Source organism: Amblyomma maculatum, unplaced genomic scaffold (assembly GCF_055883805.1).
Source record: "Amblyomma maculatum isolate TAMU_Amacu unplaced genomic scaffold, ASM5588380v1 scaffold_42, whole genome shotgun sequence".
Lineage (NCBI taxonomy): Eukaryota > Metazoa > Arthropoda > Arachnida > Ixodida > Ixodidae > Amblyomma > Amblyomma maculatum.
The window spans coordinates 97,535-114,556 of record NW_028146767.1 but is presented as its reverse complement, the minus strand read 5'-3'; the positions used below and the strand labels follow the sequence as shown (position 1 = coordinate 114,556).

The window sequence follows — 17,022 nt, the reverse complement described above, 5'->3', positions numbered from 1 at the left end:
AGCGGTAGCAGAGGTAGTCGACGATAGCGCATGTATAAGTCTCCCCTGTCACTGTGGAAAGCCGTGGAAGTATCTCCGAGGGTCTGACAATCAGCTTGGAGATGCGAAAGTCTCTTCGATTCCGCAGGAGAACGGCGAAGTACTGGTCCCGTTTCCAGAAAGAGTGGTATTTTTCCCAGGCATTCAGAAAAGGTATGCTCTGTCTGCTGTTTGTGAGCCCGCACGAGCCCCACGAAGGATTTCTCCGGCTTGCACTCGTAGTAGTGCACGTTCTGAGCGTGCCTTTGCATGCCGACGTCAGGCCTTGGGAGTCCCAGAACTCGAGCCACGACTCTTCTGTAGCCTTCATCGGAAGGCCGCTCTCCCGACAAGAAGCATGCTTTCAGCAGTGTAGCTGCTGTCATGACCTGCACTCGCGGCCTGTTGGGCGCTGGAGCGCTTCTGACAAAGGGAAAGACTCGCAGTTCCCTGTCAAGGTAACCCAGTGGGCTAGTAAGGTTCTCCTCATGGCTGGCCTCCAGCAGGCAGATGTCGCGCATGGCACCCTGCAAGTTCTGCCTATCGTTCGTCCCTTTGTACTCGATGATGCAGTCCACGCACGGGTTCGATACCTGGTGGAGAAATCGTTCCTTCGTCTTGTCGTTGAGCTGCGGCTAGAGGTACGATTAAAATAGCGGCGTAGCTTCACAACCGTGGTTGGCACAACGAGGTGGCAGTAAGACTGCGTGTCGAACGGATACTCGCTTCCGCTCTATTTGTGCCTACATTCGTGGTCATAAAGGTCGGCGCAGGGATTCACAGGGTTTTGCTTACAGTTTACTGGGTACAGTGCCACTCAGGGGCAGTCCAGGTGTCTAAATAGAGGAGTCTTTGTGGCCATCTGATTGACTCGACCAGAACGTGTTCGAAGAATGTCATTGAAATATAACAGGCCCTGAAGAAGGCCTTTGGAAGTGCTCTGGCTGTTTGCCTGCTGAGTCGATAGGGTACACTGCGGCGCAGATCAGTGGACTGTTTGTGGACATTGTTCCTATTTTCAAGTTCCCAAAAGGAGAGGAGTCATACATCGCTGTATGTTGTGTTCGTTCTCAGCACGCAAACCATCGTTCCTGATGTCGACTTTTTCGTTCTCAAGCAAGCTGTCACACCTTGAAAGGTCCATCCCAGCTTGGACTCCAAAGCGATGAGTGATGGCATCGTGTCGCATCTACGGACCAGCCCCGTCAAAACTGTCCACATCTGATCCGACCCAATTAGGATGCTGATCCCACTGCAGTTGCCAACATTATTACAACAATTCATCTGCAATATGTCGGCCACGCTGCTTAAGGGACACCACAAACGAAAAATTCATGGGCGTCTCCTCGATGTCCTTGCATATGTAAGGAATCACAATAGCGTGCAAAATGATATCATCATCCAAAAACTAGCTCTTTAGGTGCAGCTCTACAATGCGCCGTTTCTGGCCGCTTGGTCGGAAACGTTTGCAAAGGTATTAAAGGCAATCTTTATCAATTCCACGAACTTCGCCTGCAGTTATCTTGCCAACGATTCTATAATAAACATGCGCTGACTGCCTCCATCAAAGACGTCCCGAACATAGCAGTAGGGGGCGGCACTCACTACCCAGGCCCGGAATGTTTGCAGCAGAGTACGAGAAGACGATTCAAGGGAGGTACATACGGTTGTGTCGGTGGTCATTCTATCCTCTCCTTGAGCTCCCCGCATCGCTTCCGCTTTGCATATGCTAATGGCGTGTCGACCCCCGCCGTTGGAGCATGTAATCTTGCAACGGCAGTCTCGCGCACGATGTCCTTCGGTCGTACAACGAAAGCCCCACACGCTCCGTGACAGGAGCTTCTTCTTGTCTGACAGCGGCAGATTTGCACGGCACGAAGAAGTTAATTGTCACTAGACGAGCAGAAAACGCAGACCTTGGCTATCTTTGTAGAGTGAGCATGAAGAATTGACGACGTCGGTTGTTGCGCAGTCGTGGTCTTACATTGCTTATTATGGTATTGCGTCCTGGTCTATGACTGTATTACCGGGTCCCCACGGGCTTTGTAGTTGGTGTTCTCCAAACTCTCGACTTCAATCGCCAAGAACGCCAGTAAGCGATCTAACTCCGATCCACTTGCTGCGTTATCGTGGACTTCGGCTGCGGCATCAGTTGCTTGAGAACGGTGGTAATGGATGACGGGAGCACGTGAGAGCGTTTGTAGGTGTCTGTCGCAAAGCATCGTAGAAAACGACGTCCTGCTAACGGCCAAGAACTCCAAACCTCTGATATTGCTGAGTACTTGCTCTTTGCTCATAGAGCTTTCGGAGAGCCGTGGTGTCTGTTGGAGAACGTATGGTTAGCAGCGTCCTAACACTGGAGAATTATTCTTGTTCCAAGCGTGCTTTATCGCCGAACCTCTTCGTAAGCATAGATATGGCGTCCATGTAGCACGCCTCTGTTGTCGGAAGGGCCGCGATGGCTAAAGCCGCGTCACCTCTCAAGAATAGTCGCAAATAGTGAAATTTGTCTGTCACAGTGAGACCATTGTTGCGATGAAGAAGGGGATCAAACTGCTCCGAAAACTCTGTGCAGCGGCTCAGGGTCCCCGAGAAAGGTGTTATAGTGAGCTTAGGTAGCTTGACACCGGATCTTTCGGAAGAGGGAGCTATGACTCGATCTGCTGCGTCCGGTGGCGAGGTCATCGTGGACATCAAATTACTGCGACGACTCAGAAGGTCTATCAGCGTGCGCGTCGCGCTGTATTCATACGCTATGACCATCGCGTACTCTGCTTCGAAGCATGGGCCATCACTGATGTGCTCTTCGAGCTCGCCAATAATCTTCTTCAGCTCGTCATTATTAGCCTTGAGTCGTTGGCAGAGGATCGTCAGTTCGCTAAGCGTCGTTACATCGGATGATAAAAGAGAACTTGCCTCATTGATAAGTCGCGTGTTCTGAGCCCGTCGAGCCGTCCGTTTAGATCTCAGCCTATCCATGAGGAAGGAGCACTCGAGGGTCTTCGCAAGGCCCATGTAAAGGTCCCGGGTTTCGGCACCAAAATGTTCAAAAATGAGCCACGAGCATACACCAAAAGACTGAGGTCTGGGACGGTGTCTATAAATACTGCATTTAATGCGTTCGCATTCTCAATATGGCGACTCAACCAGGTCCTCGCTCACGAGCTGACGCCATATTTTCGTCTTTTTCCTCCCGCTGGCTCGGTAACTTTTTCCTCCTAGTTGGCGCGGAAAGTAGAGCGGTGCTAAAGATTTAACACCCTTTCCCCTTTAAGTAAATTCTTTAAGCACCTCTGTTTAGCAAGCCTCGTGGAAAACAATTAGGTTCTGAGGAAACGCCGAAGCATACCCCATTCTCCGCACAAGCTGCGTCATAGGCTTGCCGTAAAACATTTGCAGGGGCTAAGCAAAACTATGACAACGAACTTTCGGAGGGCGCTTAAGCATCGCCTTAAGAGTAGACGCGAGATCAAGGTACTCACCCCATAAGAGGCCTCAGAACGACATATGACACTCGCCAGAACATTGACACGGCTCTCACAATCAAACCACTTCCAAGGAACAACCATCCGATGTGCTACCAGACTAGAAAAGAAGCACGCGCACCAGGTGGTCTACGCACAGTACAACGAACCTCTCCAATTCCCTGAGTGTTCAGCATTTACATGGTCGTACAAAAGCCTTCAATAAATAATTTCTACTTATTCCAATAGAAAATTGGAGTTAGTGAACAGCAAATTGTAACAAGCGTGACGCTACTAAATTTAGAGAAGCACTAATCGACTATTGCAGCAAATGAAAAATCAGCCCCGTGCACTGACTTGTAAACAATTATTTTTCTTGTCGACCCGGCCTGCTTTAGCCTATCCGCCATCATGTATTGATTAGAAATGTATTGCAACTTTTCACACTGTATTTCACTTTTGTTCATTGGGTTGTGATACATTTTATTTTGTCAAAATCGTGTTCTTCTGCTTAAATTCTATTTCAAGCTGCTCTTACCTTACATATCAGTTCAAACCAAACATTTATGGCATACATACCAAGCAGGCTAAAAGCCAATGAGATAGAGGAAAGCTTTGCGAAAATTTGTGACATTAATAAATATGAACTAATAGCTTAATCAGGGAGAGGCTTGATTTGAATGTAGGCGACAAAGTTACTGCAGGTGGTGTTGCAATCGACGGCTTCAGAATTACTTTTCGTGGAATATGCCTTCTTCGCCCGATAGGCATAGAGATGTACTGGTGTAATTATATTTTATTGAAGCTGTTCTCTACTTTAAGGGCCAATAGGGGGTGGTAGTTATGTCAGTGTGCAGTGTCAATAACTTTGAAATAGATGTGATTACTTAGGAAATTGAATCTTCTGCGAAACGCCTGCTAGTGCAGTGATTAGACTCTCAACTTATTATATCTACAATTTCATTTTGCAGAACATCTGAATCGCAGGAGAATCTCATGGATCGGCGTAATTAGCAGTATCGAACTCAAATTTGTAACGAAGCAACTCTCTTACCCATAAGAGGATACATGCGTAAATATTCAGTTTTCTGGGCACAAAAAAATGTAGGTGTTGCCAGGTAGCACAGGATGTGGCGTGCCAGTAGTTCCGACGTAGGCAAGTGGGGCTAGGGCAACCATCATAAAACTGCATCGGTCCCCGAGGGGGCAATGGAGGGAAAGCTCCATTTGGGCTTGTCTCTGCTCCTGCTGCATAGGACCCATCCTGGCGTTGCTCGGGCTAATACAGATCACATTCCTGCATCCCGACCACAACGGCCACTTGTCGGATATTTGAGGGCAATCCAACATAAATGTGGGCTTTTTATCGGAAAACAGTCATAGAACGGAATTGAGGCCACCCCCAATAAATCTTTGGGGGACCTACATCGACCGTAGTGGGGCAAAAAAACGGACATGCCCACATGCTGCCCCAATCGGCCCTTTGTAGGTTACTTGAGTGCTGGTGAAATATGAATAAAAGCTCAATTTGGGCAAGCCCTCTTGAAGCCCAATTGAGGCACGGTAGCTAAACCGCTTTAGGTCCCGCATCGGCTGTAATAAGGCTAGAAGGTGGGCGTGCCCGCATGGTACCAAAATCGGTCCCTTTTGAGGAATTCGAAGGCAGGTGCCACGGCAGGTGGGCTCTAGGTTCAAAAAGAACACCTAGCCCAATTGGGGCTGCCCACACAAAACTGCTTTATATCCCACATAGGCCGTATTGGGGCTGGAAGGCGGGCGGGCCCACATGATACCAAAATCGGTCCCTTGTGGAAAATTTGAAGGCATGTGCAACAGCCAGTGGACTTTAGGCTCAAAAACAACACACATCCCAATTGCGGCTTCCCACACAAAACCACTGTAGGTCCCACATCGATCATAAATGGCTAGAAGGTGTGTGTGCAATTGTGTAATGATTCTTTCCAACCTTTATTGGTATTAGATGTTGCCCTAATTTACAATGTTTAGATAATTTGTAAAAACAGTTTGTTGCTGTTTTTAGTCGAATAGAAATATTACATGGTTTAAGTTCTCGCGCTCAAGCAGATTCCGCTAAAAATACTAAAACATAGGCATTGCTAACTGTTGCTTCTGATTTCGTTGCTAAGGACAGCGTGCATCTCTTAGCACAATATTATCGCTCAGAACACAGACCTCCATATCGTGAACAAATGTACAGGGTCGTCCACTTCTATCTAGAACACGGTCACTACTTTTAAAGCAACATTGTATCTGACGCAGGCAGATATCGATGCAAAGCGATGCAAGCACACAGAGACACGGATGTGCTGCTTCACATGGCCAGCCACTTTAGATTACTGCGTGGCCGGGTTGGATGCAATGACACCTTGAAAGCAGTGACCGTGTTCTAGCTATAAGTGTACGAGGCTGTACGTACATGAAATTATTTAGGCTAGATTAACGTTATAAATTTTTGTAAAATTTATATTGTGGCTGTTTATAAAGGGCGGACATGTATAAAATAAATTCTCAATCATGTTCATAAATATTGATTGGGCGAACTTGGACTAGGGCTTCCCATCAATTACCTGCGACGGACCCCTAGGACAATAATGTGGGCAAGCCCAAGTGCGGCTGGCTTGCGCTATAGAACCCGCATCGGTCCTATGTCGTTATGATAGATATAGATATAGAAGAGACACTTGTAAGTGTATCTTCGAAGCATCATGTTTTTTTAAGTGCACTTTTATGTCCTATCAAATGCCCCGAAAGGGCACCTTGTGCCATAAGGTGTTGATGCTTGGCGCCAGCACGGACCCTTAGCCCCCATACCAAAGTTGTCATCCGTACCGTGGCGACAGGTTGAAGGATGGAGAGAAGAAACTACGAATTGTGGCGGTCGAGGTCATGTTGAAGCCTCGTCTGTTTATCGGGGAGGGGCTTCGGAACCTTCCTCTGCATGCAAGGCTGAAACAGAGGCTACGTACTTTAGGAACCCTTAGCCATTACATGCCATGTCTAAAAATCTGCTAAAAAAAATCATCGGCTTCTGAAAAGGGTCGCACCGAATCTAAGCTACTCATGCCATAAAAGCCAGAAGCATTTGCCGAATTTTTTATTGTCCTTTCCTTGACAGACCAACGAATAGAAAACCTGTCTGCCTTCATCATTGCCAGAGGCATCAAAATGTGTGTTAGCCAAAGCTTCAAAGTCAATAAACCGAAATTTAGACCAACAAAGTAAAAGAGCACTAAACTTCAATCCCTTCAAACTCTTGGAGAAATGGGCGTGAAGGTGACTTCTCACCGCACCCTAAACTATGCCAAAGTGTAGTATATATCTCTGATATATTTTCTACAAAGTACTGACAGAGAACTTGAAGAATTTGAAGAATTAAAGAACTTGAAGAATTAGGAGAAATAACATAGAGATAAAGACAAATCACAAAGTCTTCACCTTCAACAGGTCAAGTCTATCAGAATCCATCCATGCAGCTTAGCTAAACTATAAAGTCTGCCCTTTGAATCCTAACCCAAGGCTGTGTTTTAAGTGCCAGTGCTTCGGACACAGCTACTTGGCATGCCGTGACAAAGACACATTTGTAACCTGCGCAAAGGACAAACAAAACGAAGACAAATGTTAGTGCACGGAAATATGCGTGAACTGGAGCGGCCTACATGGTCCATACTCGAGGTCGTGCCCAATATGGAAAATGGAAAAAGAAATATGCAGCTTTAAACCCAGTGAAAATTTCTTATAACCTGAGGCGAGAAAACGTTACATATCTGCCTGAAAAAAAAGGGCATGTACTCTGCGTTGGTGACAGGAGACCAGAACCGCCTTCAGTGTCAGTCGGCGCACCGGTTGATTCGATAGATTTGGTGTCCATATCTAGGTCCCACTCCGTTCACACAAGCTACAGGCACATACCATGTGTCTAAAAAATATCTAAAAGATCACGCGATCTGTGCTGGATGCCGCCAAACACTACCTTTGGTGGCGAGCTCCCCAGCATCAAGATCCGAGGAGAGTACTATTGAAATGGGTCTGTCTTCCGAAACACCAAAGAAGACAACTGTCCAAAGAAGTTATGCCACTGGAGCGGAGCCTGATACACTTTTGCTAACAAAAAAGGCACCTGCGAAGGCCACAGGTCAACACGACAAACATCTTCCACGTCTACTGTGGAGGAAAGGTATGTCAGCGACATCCTGCCGGCATCCAAAACGCCCACATCCACGGGACCTCCGCGAAAGTCCAGTGCCACAACAGTTGCAATGTACTCATCTCCCAGCTCACCGCGGCTGCACTGGTGGGGAGACTCCCTGGAACATAGAGAAAAACCATGAATCACCCCTCCCGAGATTAAATTCTCCAATCCCCAGCAATTAGATTGGTTTACTGAATATAATGGAACTGTGGAGGTTTACACAAAAATTACTCAGACATTACAGATATTGTGGAAGAAGGCCAGACCGAGACGCCAAGGTCGAGACGGCAAGGCAAGGAATGCCGTGTCTGGCATTTATTCCGATGGACAACCGAGGCGCGAGCCCCCTGTGACGCCGCGGGATGATAAAGATGATGATGGCATGTACACGTGACGAAAAAGATTCTTGGAAGGCTCACGCAATTACCCCGGGAGGTGGGAAGCGGCCAGCCTAGCTGCTCTGAAGCAACTGCTGCATAGCGGCGCACAAATGGCTTCAAACTAGACATATGAAATATCTCAGTGCCATGGTGATGTCGATCGGCTGGGGAATGAATAGGTGTCACTTTTTAGTTCGCTGAGAAAGTTTGGGTGATGACCGTGTATGAACCAAGGTAGCGGTGATGAAATTTATCACTAAGGCCAGGGGTGCGGACAGGTGCGTAAAGTAGTACTTCGTCACCAGGACGGAAGGAGACCTCATGATAAGTAGAATCGTAGCAAATCTTGCGAACTTCCTGGTAGGCTTCTCTGTTGAGGCGAGCAAGGTGACGGCATCTGGCCACACGGGATACGAACTGGGCAGGTACTGACGTGGAGAAACAGTCGGACGTAGAGAACAATGAACTGTCGATAACTGTGATGGGATGGTGGTCATAAACGAGGAAAAATGGAGACTAACCGGTAGTGTGCTGTACTGCTTTATTATAGGCGAATGTGACGACTGGTAAAATAGTGTCCCAATTCGATGATGCGGTGTGATGTACATTAAGATCATATACAATAAAGTGCGATGAAATCGTTCCGTCAGACCGTTAGTCTGAGGCTGGTAGCTTGAAGTGGTCTTATGAAGGGTGGATGATGCGTGGAGAACTTCGGCAACAACTGTTGATAAGATGGTCGTTTCGCGGTCACTTAGGAGCACCCGTGGAGTGTCATGCCGCAATACATTATATCGCAAAAAAAAAATCTGCAACCTCTTGAGCCCAGCGAGTGGGCACAGGTGCTGTCTCCGCGTAGCGCGTAAGGTGATTCACAGCCGTGATGATCCAATAGTTACCCCGATCAGAGAGAGAGGCAAGGGACCATATAAGTTGATGCCGACTACTTCGAATGGTGTGGCTGGACAGGAAAGGGGTTGTAGGAGGCCAGCAGGTGAAGTCCGCTGTTTGCGACGGTGGCACAGGAGGAAGGAAGCGACGTATTTAGCCACACTGGAGGACAGGCCAGGCCAGAACCGTCTCTTCACGCGGTCGTACGTTTTGTGAAAACCTAGGTGACCTGCTATAACGTCATCGTGTAGAGCCGCTATGGTACTTGGGCGAAGCATACGCGGGAGGACTGCGATCCAATGCTTTCCTTCAGGGCAATACACGTAGCGGAGTAGGATGCCATCTTCGAGGTTGAAGTTGCGCAACTGTCGGCGGAGCATAGCATTGGGTGGGTTCAAAGCGCCGTTAAGGTGGTCGATGATGGGACGGCAGTAGGCGTAGGCTTGGTTGGTTTGGTTTGTGGGGTCTAACGTCCAAAAGCGACTCAGGCTATGAGAGACGCCGTAGTGGAGGACTCCGGAAATTTCGACCATCTGGGGTTCTTTAACGTGCACTGACATCGCAAAGCCCATGGGCGCCTTGCTGTTCGCCTCCAGCGAAAAGCGACCGCCAAGGCCGGGATTCGACCCGGCGTCCATTAGGCGTAGGCTAGTTGCTGCGACCGGAGAGCGTGTTTGTTGTCAGAGGCGTCAAACGAAACTGCTCTGATATGCGTTGGAGGTAAAGAAAATCGGCTCTTGAGAGAGGAGGTAACACATTTCGTAGAAAACCTCCTCCAGGTTGGTGCCGAAAGTGGGCAGCCAGAAAGCGCGTCGGTATCTTGGTGGTGGCCACCCGATTTATAATCGACGTCAAACTGGTACCCTTGTAGGCGTAGAATCCAACGACTAAGTCGACCTGTCAAATGTTTTAGCGAAGACAACCAGCAAAGAGCATGGTGACCAGTCACAACTGTGAAGTGGCGACCATATAGATAAGGACAAAATTTGTGAACCGCCCAGACGACCGCAAGACATTCTTGCTCGGTAATGGCATAATTTTTCTCAGCTGGAGTCATAGTGCGGCTGGCGAAGGCAATCACTTTCTCACGGGAAGTTGCGTCGCGCTGTAGAAATACAGCGCCGAGATCGCGACCACTGGCATCAGTGTGCACGATTGGAGCGGTGTCGCTAAAGTGGCCAAGAACAGGATCCGATGCCAGAGCATGCTTGAGGTTCTTGAATGCAGTTTCGCACTGTTCAGTCCACACGAAATCGCTGCGTGCTTTAAGTAGTTCATCAAGGGGAGCAGCAATAGTTGCAAAATGTCTAATAAAACGGCGGAAATAGGATGCCAGGCCGAGAAAACTTCGCAAATCTTCAGTCCGTTGAGGACGAGCTAATTTTTTCAGGGTCTGGACGAATGCCGTGATGACTACCTAGATGTTCCAATATTTTAATTTCATTCTGTGCAAAGTGGCTCTTCTTGGTTTTGAGTTGAAGGCCTGCTGAAGTGAGACATGTGAGAACTCCGTAAGATGGTCGTGAAACGTTGACAAAAAGGTAAAAATGTCGTCCAAGTAACATAAACAGGTTCTTCATTTTAGTCCACGAGGTACTGTATCAATCATTCTTTCAAATGTCGCTGGTGCGTTACAAAACGCCGAAGGGCATAGCAATAAATTTTTAAAGTCCATCGGGAGTTGCGAAAGCGGTTTTTTCTTTGTCATCTTAGTGCATAGGTATTTGCCAATAACCAGAACGGAGATCCAAGGGCGAGACATATTCAGCGCCTTGGAGAGAGTCAAGGGCGTCATTGATTCGCGGCATCGGGTATACATCCTTGCGGGTGATTTTCTTGAGTGCACGGTAGTCAACACAATAGCGAACAGACCCGTCCTTTTTTTTAACTAATACTACTGGAGATGACCATGGGCTTGTTGAGGGACGAATGATATTGCGAAGGAGCATGCCATTTATATTTTCTTCAATAACTTTTCTTTCAGAGAGAGAAACCCGATAAGGCCGTCGGGAAACGATGGAGTTACCTTCAGTAAAGATGCGGTGATGTGCAACACATGTCCGTCCCAGTAGTGGGGAAGTGGCATCAAAAATAGCTTGGTGATGTCGAAGCAAAGTCAGCAGTTCTTGAGGTTTTTTAGGCGTGAGTTTTGGATTAATAGTCTTTGATAGAACAGGAAAAAAGACATCTGTCAAAACTCGCTGCTGAGGCAGAGGGGCAGTGAGCGCCATCAGGGACAAAGGTTGAACATCCACCATAAGGCAGAGAAATTCCTTTTGGGAGCACGAGCGAACGTGAAGTGTTAGTGGCCGCTACTGTCGCGGTGCCGTTGTGGAACAGGACAAGACTTGATCGGAAGGCCATGCCGCCTGCAAGATGACGATGAGATGGTGCGATGAGTACGTCTCCGTCAGTGATATCGTCAGAAAAAAAGGTAAGTAGTTTTTCGCACTGAGGAGGCAAAACATTATCAACTGCGGCAATGAGGGGATCAAGTCGTTCAGAAAAATCAGGTGCAAAATCACAGTCTGTCGTATGGATGACACGGTCGCCACAGGAAAATAACGCTGAAGCAGTTGACAAAAAATCCCATCCAAAAATCATCAGATGCGCAGAAGGTGAGCGCACAGCAAATTGCACATGGAGGCGGACGCCGTCGATAACAACTCGCAAAGTGCACTTTTCTGAAGGGCGCAGAGGACCGTCATTAGCTCCACGTAGTTAAGGTCCATCATATGGTGTCGTCAGTATTCGTAAGCGGTAGCACAAACCAGCATGAATAACAGCAATTGCAGCCCCTGTATCAATCAAAGCTTCGGCTAATAATCATTCAGCGAAAACACAAATCATATTGTACGGGCAATCAGGAGGACTTTTAGTAAGTTCGCAGAGTGCTGTTTGATCTCTGGAAACTGCATCACTTAGTTTTCCGAATGGCGGACAGCGAGAGTTGTTGCGGGACGTAGTGGAGAAGCCGAGCGGCGGTATGGGGATGGGGAGCGGCGTCGAGATACATAGGCTCCATTAGGCTCAGACGAGGACACTGCAGGCGGAGAGGACCGAGGAGGCGGGCTGAGAATAGACCGGCGTTGTAATATGAAGTTGAAGGCAGATCAGTTTCGAAGGCGTCGTAACCTCGGCGCTTGTTCTGAAGGCAACGGCGACAGAAGCGGTATATGTGTCCTGTAATGCCACAGTAGTAGCAGACTGGTCGGGAGAGGCGCCAAGGTGCGTAATAGGGTGGTGCAGGTTGAGCCGTCTATATTGCATTGATGCGATTGTAGCTCGGTGCCAGTCGGGGCGCCGGAACCAAAGGAGAGGGGGATGCTGCGACGTGCGCGTAAGTCGGTGCTGGGTGGGATGCAGGAGGGTCGGATGCCTAAGGTTGGGTGATTATAGCCAGCCCATTTTTAACGATGCTGCGGAGACCGGCGTCATTAGAAGGTACGGAAGAATGATCGCGCCCGTGTCGATATACAGGCTTGAGGGCTTGGAGCTCCTCGCGGATGATGGCTCGAATCAGAGCCCGCCGATCGTGGTCAGCAGAGGTCGGGCCTATAGCGATACCGGGCTGCAATCGGGAGGACTGCAGCTGATCGATGCGCTGGCAGGTCGTAATAATGGCGTCACCAGTTGAAGGATTCTGGGCATTTAGGGTGTTACAGGTCCCAGAATAATTCCCTTTCAAGATGTGGTGTACGCATTCAGGTTCCGGCATGGTGCGACTAACAAGCCGGCAAAGTGCTAGTATGACCTCTATGTAAGACGCATATGACTCATCGGGACCTTGGAGGCGGGAAGCGAGCTTGTTCTTCGCGATCTGAGTCCAAACTGCCGGGTACGCGAAGTATTGGCAGAACTGCTGCTTGAATGTTGCTTAGTGGAGTGGGGTTCACGGTTAATAAACCAAGTTCTGACGACCTGAATGAGGTAGAAAGAAACATTCAGAAATTTTAGAGCATTGTCCCACCGGTTGTAGTTACTGCAGCGTTCATAGGTGTCCAGCCAGTCATCGACATCTTCATCGGGATGAACAGCGAACAGCGGCGGGTCGCGTTGTGTTGTGGACACAGTCGTAGGGGGTGGTGCAGCCGAGGTAGATGATCCTGCTGGTTCGTGGGTACTCTCGGTAGATGTAACGATGGTGGCAGGCGGTAAACAGCGACCGGAATGTATCTCCAGTGATAGGCAGGGCACAAAACAGCAAGGGGATCAAGTCTGAGCTCCACCACTTGTGGAAGCAGGCCAGGTCGAGACGGCAAGGTCGAGGCAGCAAGTCAAGGAATGCCGTGTCTGGCGTTTATTCCGATGGACAACCGAGGCGCGTGCCCCTGGTGGCTCCGTGAGATGATGAAGATGATGATCGTGTTTATACGTGAAAGACGAATAACCTTGGAAGGATCACAACATGCTTAAAACAGTGACAATCACCTTAATGCGCCTTCAAGAAACGAACTTTAGGCTGCAGCGCACAAATATCTCGAAAAAACAGAATACGTTCTGAGATAATCGTGTGCAGGCTAGCAGACTGTCAGGAGGCGTCATTGTAGTAACACAGAGTGAAGTCCCTGCTACTGAGGTATAATGAAAAACAAACTTTGAAGCAGTAGCTATACACATGATGAGCCAAAATACAACACTCCCACCTCACCATTAGCATCCACTATTTCGAAGACCCTATACAACAATTACGAGTGCCATGTGTGATAGTTGGGGTTTTTAACGCACACTCCTTTTGGGGAAGCAATCGCGCAGATTCTAGAAGTCGAATTTTATATTTTATGCTATGTAGTCATATATGCATCATGAGTACTGAAAACCTATCTGCACCTGCCCTAGCGTAGAAAAAATCAGCTGTCTCGATTTAGCTTTTACATCACAATCAATTTTATAGATATTAAATTGAACGTTTTAAATGACCCTCGAGGCAGTGAGCATCTACCTTGGTTTAAAGCTTTCGTCGTCTACACCAATCATGCTCATAAGGCCGCAAGGATACAAACTATTCTTACTGATTGGTTGCTTTTTAAAATAAATGCCGCATTAGAAAAAAGAATGCCAAGAAGAAATTGACATAGATGAAATAAATCAGATATTTAGTGAATGCATTTTATCAGCAGTGGCATTATTCATTCCAGAAACATTAGGACTTCTACAGGGGAAACAAAAAGTATGGTTCACAAATGAATGCAGACATGCAAGAAAACAGCACAATAAAGCATGGAGTACCCTTCGTAGGTACCCCACTGAAGAACATATACTCGAGTTTTAAAGGACTACAACCAGAGCACGGTACGTTATACTCAATACCGATCAAGAAAAAATAACCTTACGGCAGAAGTAAACATAATATATAAATAGTTCGATAACATCGAAGAAAGTGTAGAAAGAAGTCGGAAAATTCACTAAGTATTACACCACTTTTGCACTTCCAATGTTAACACCTCCTGGTAAGCCAATAACAATGGAACAAGCTAACATACTCGGCGAACACTTTGCCAAAGTATCGATCTCATCTAGATACGCACATACATTCCAGAAATATAAAGCGATAGCAGAAAAATTAAGGTTACCCCTTAGAATAGGCATTTATGATGACTAAGACAAGCTTATTATGCTAGAGGAAGTAGATAGAGTATTATCATTAGGCAAAAGACATCACCAGGTCCAGATAACATTTATTATGGCATGCCAACCCATCTATACGAAGCTGCCGTTTGAGGCAGTGCTGAAATGTTAATAAGGTATGGATAAATGGAAAGATACTCAAAGCATGGAAACAATGATTTATTACCCCTTCTCACCAACGGGTTCTGCCAGATACCGACACACTTACCAGCTTTGAAAATATCATGTTGGGCTGTTTACTAAAATCGTGACAACATTTAGACTTTCATCAATGCGGACTTAAAAAAAGCCTGTCCAGCCACCGATCACCTCACCCGCATAGAAAAAATCATTTGAGAAGAATTCATCCACAAGCAACAAGGCATCCGAGTCGTCTTGGACCTGGACAAGTCCTGCGATACAGCGTGGATGTTTCACATCCGCTTACTGATGCTGGAATGCTTGAACGACTCCCTAACTGACCATACATTCAAAGTGCGCTTAGGCTCAACTTTTTCAATGAACTTCCTGCAGGAAAACGGTGTTCTCTAGGGCTGTGTCTTAAGCACTACACTTTGCATACTTCAAATAAATTCCACAGCAAAAGTGATCCCGAGATGCCGAAATAGCGTACACGTCCTACAACTTGTCAACCTGCGAGAGACGAATACATATGACTGTAAACAAATGGTCCGCTTGAGCAAAGTGAAATTGATTTAAGTGCTTTCTACAAAAAGCAGTATCTGTTTCATTCTTGTTTGCAAAATTACCCTTCACTTCATCTCAACCAGACTCCATTACCTGGTAAACAAGACCCTAAATTTTTAGGTGTAACTTTTGATAAAACTCTATTCGACCACACATACAAAACTTGAAGAAAAAAGCATCCCAAGCCTTCAATGGGCTGAAATTACTCTCACGAAATTACTCTGGGGGTCCTATATGGCATGCCTGTTACATATTTATTGTTGTCTTGTGTACTTTAATATAAAGTATGGTTGCATAGTATACGATTCAGCAGGATCACCTTACTTGAAACAATTACACCCAGTTTATGACCTTGGTTTACGGATATCGTCAGGAGCCTATAGAACATCGCCAGTAGCCAAGCTTTAGTAAAGACCTATGAACCTGCCTTGGGAGATCGATGCAGTGCACTAACTTGTACATATGTTCGCAAATTCCGTTCGCAGCTCTAACACCTCAGTTATTCTACGCTCACGGATTGTCCATCACGAGTACTTTTCAACAAGCCCCAGACGATTAAGCCACTGCACATACGATTGGAAGAAAAATGCCAAGATTTAGGTATGAATGAAATTGAAAGTATTACTTCAAGTCATGAACCGTTACCGCCGCAGCACAATTTCTCCACACTGTGTGACCTCACATTAGCATATTTTAGAAAATCTCGTACACAACATGAGTATATATAGTACAAGAATATCTCACACTACAAGAAAATTACAGGAATTACACGACATTTTACACTGATGGGTAAAACCTGAAGACCATGTCAGATGCGCACTAATCGAATACAAAAATAAAAGTCTCTTCAGCATGAAACAGTTTTCACCACTTAGTGTGATGCCATCTATACCGCTGTCAAAGAAAAACAATGGCTAGCATAAGAAAATGCATCATTCACACATACACCTTGAGTATACCTTCCACATTAAACTCTTAAATTTCTGCCAACCCCTTAATAGGAATCATCATACACAAAAAAGCAAATGTCACTACAGAACGACGTACCACGAAATTTTGCTGTTTCTCCAGTCGCGTTGCGATCAACGATGATGAGAGGGCAGATGCTTGCACTGCACGATACAAAAGAATGAAAATGAAACACAGTGCACATGCAACATAGAGACTGCATAAAGGTCTCTAACTTTGACAACTGGGTGCCTGCAACCTCTGTACTTTTTCCATTGGACCCTTTACTAGCCGCTGGCTATGGGTTCAAGCAGTGTCTGCCTATTTTCTTGTAGCGCACCAAAAACAATAAAAAAATTAGCGTACTCAAAACAGAGAAGCAAATGGCAGGCGGCTTGGGGAAAAGAAGCAAACAATAAACTTCGCTCTGTAAAACCGTTTTTAGGAGAGTGGAAATCATGCCGCCATCAGGAACTTTTATTCTAAGTAATTTTAAGTCATCTACAAACAGGACACACACGCACATCACCCATAATGTCCTGCTAACAAAAGAAGACACACCTCCAACTGAAATATGTCGTGATCAGCTAACATTGGATCACATTTTAATGTCGTGCTCACGTCTTAAAGAGCTTAGGAAAATTACTTTGCTATATTTTACTGTTAGCCGAACAAGCACTCGTCTATTTTTCTCTTGTTTTTATATTTAAAAAAGGCTAATGTTTTGAATCGAATATGAGTGTCCTAACTTTAGGTACTTCATATAATAAGCGAGCTAACCATGTGTTTGGCGTAT

At 46.5% G+C, this 17,022-nt stretch overlaps 1 pseudogene; it reads right to left on the bottom strand.

The window, feature by feature from the left end:
* Positions 1 to 15,803, bottom strand: part of LOC146170803 (uncharacterized) — a 103,845-nt pseudogene extending 88,042 nt beyond the window's left edge.
* Between the last annotated feature and the right edge of the window lie 1,219 nt (positions 15,804 to 17,022).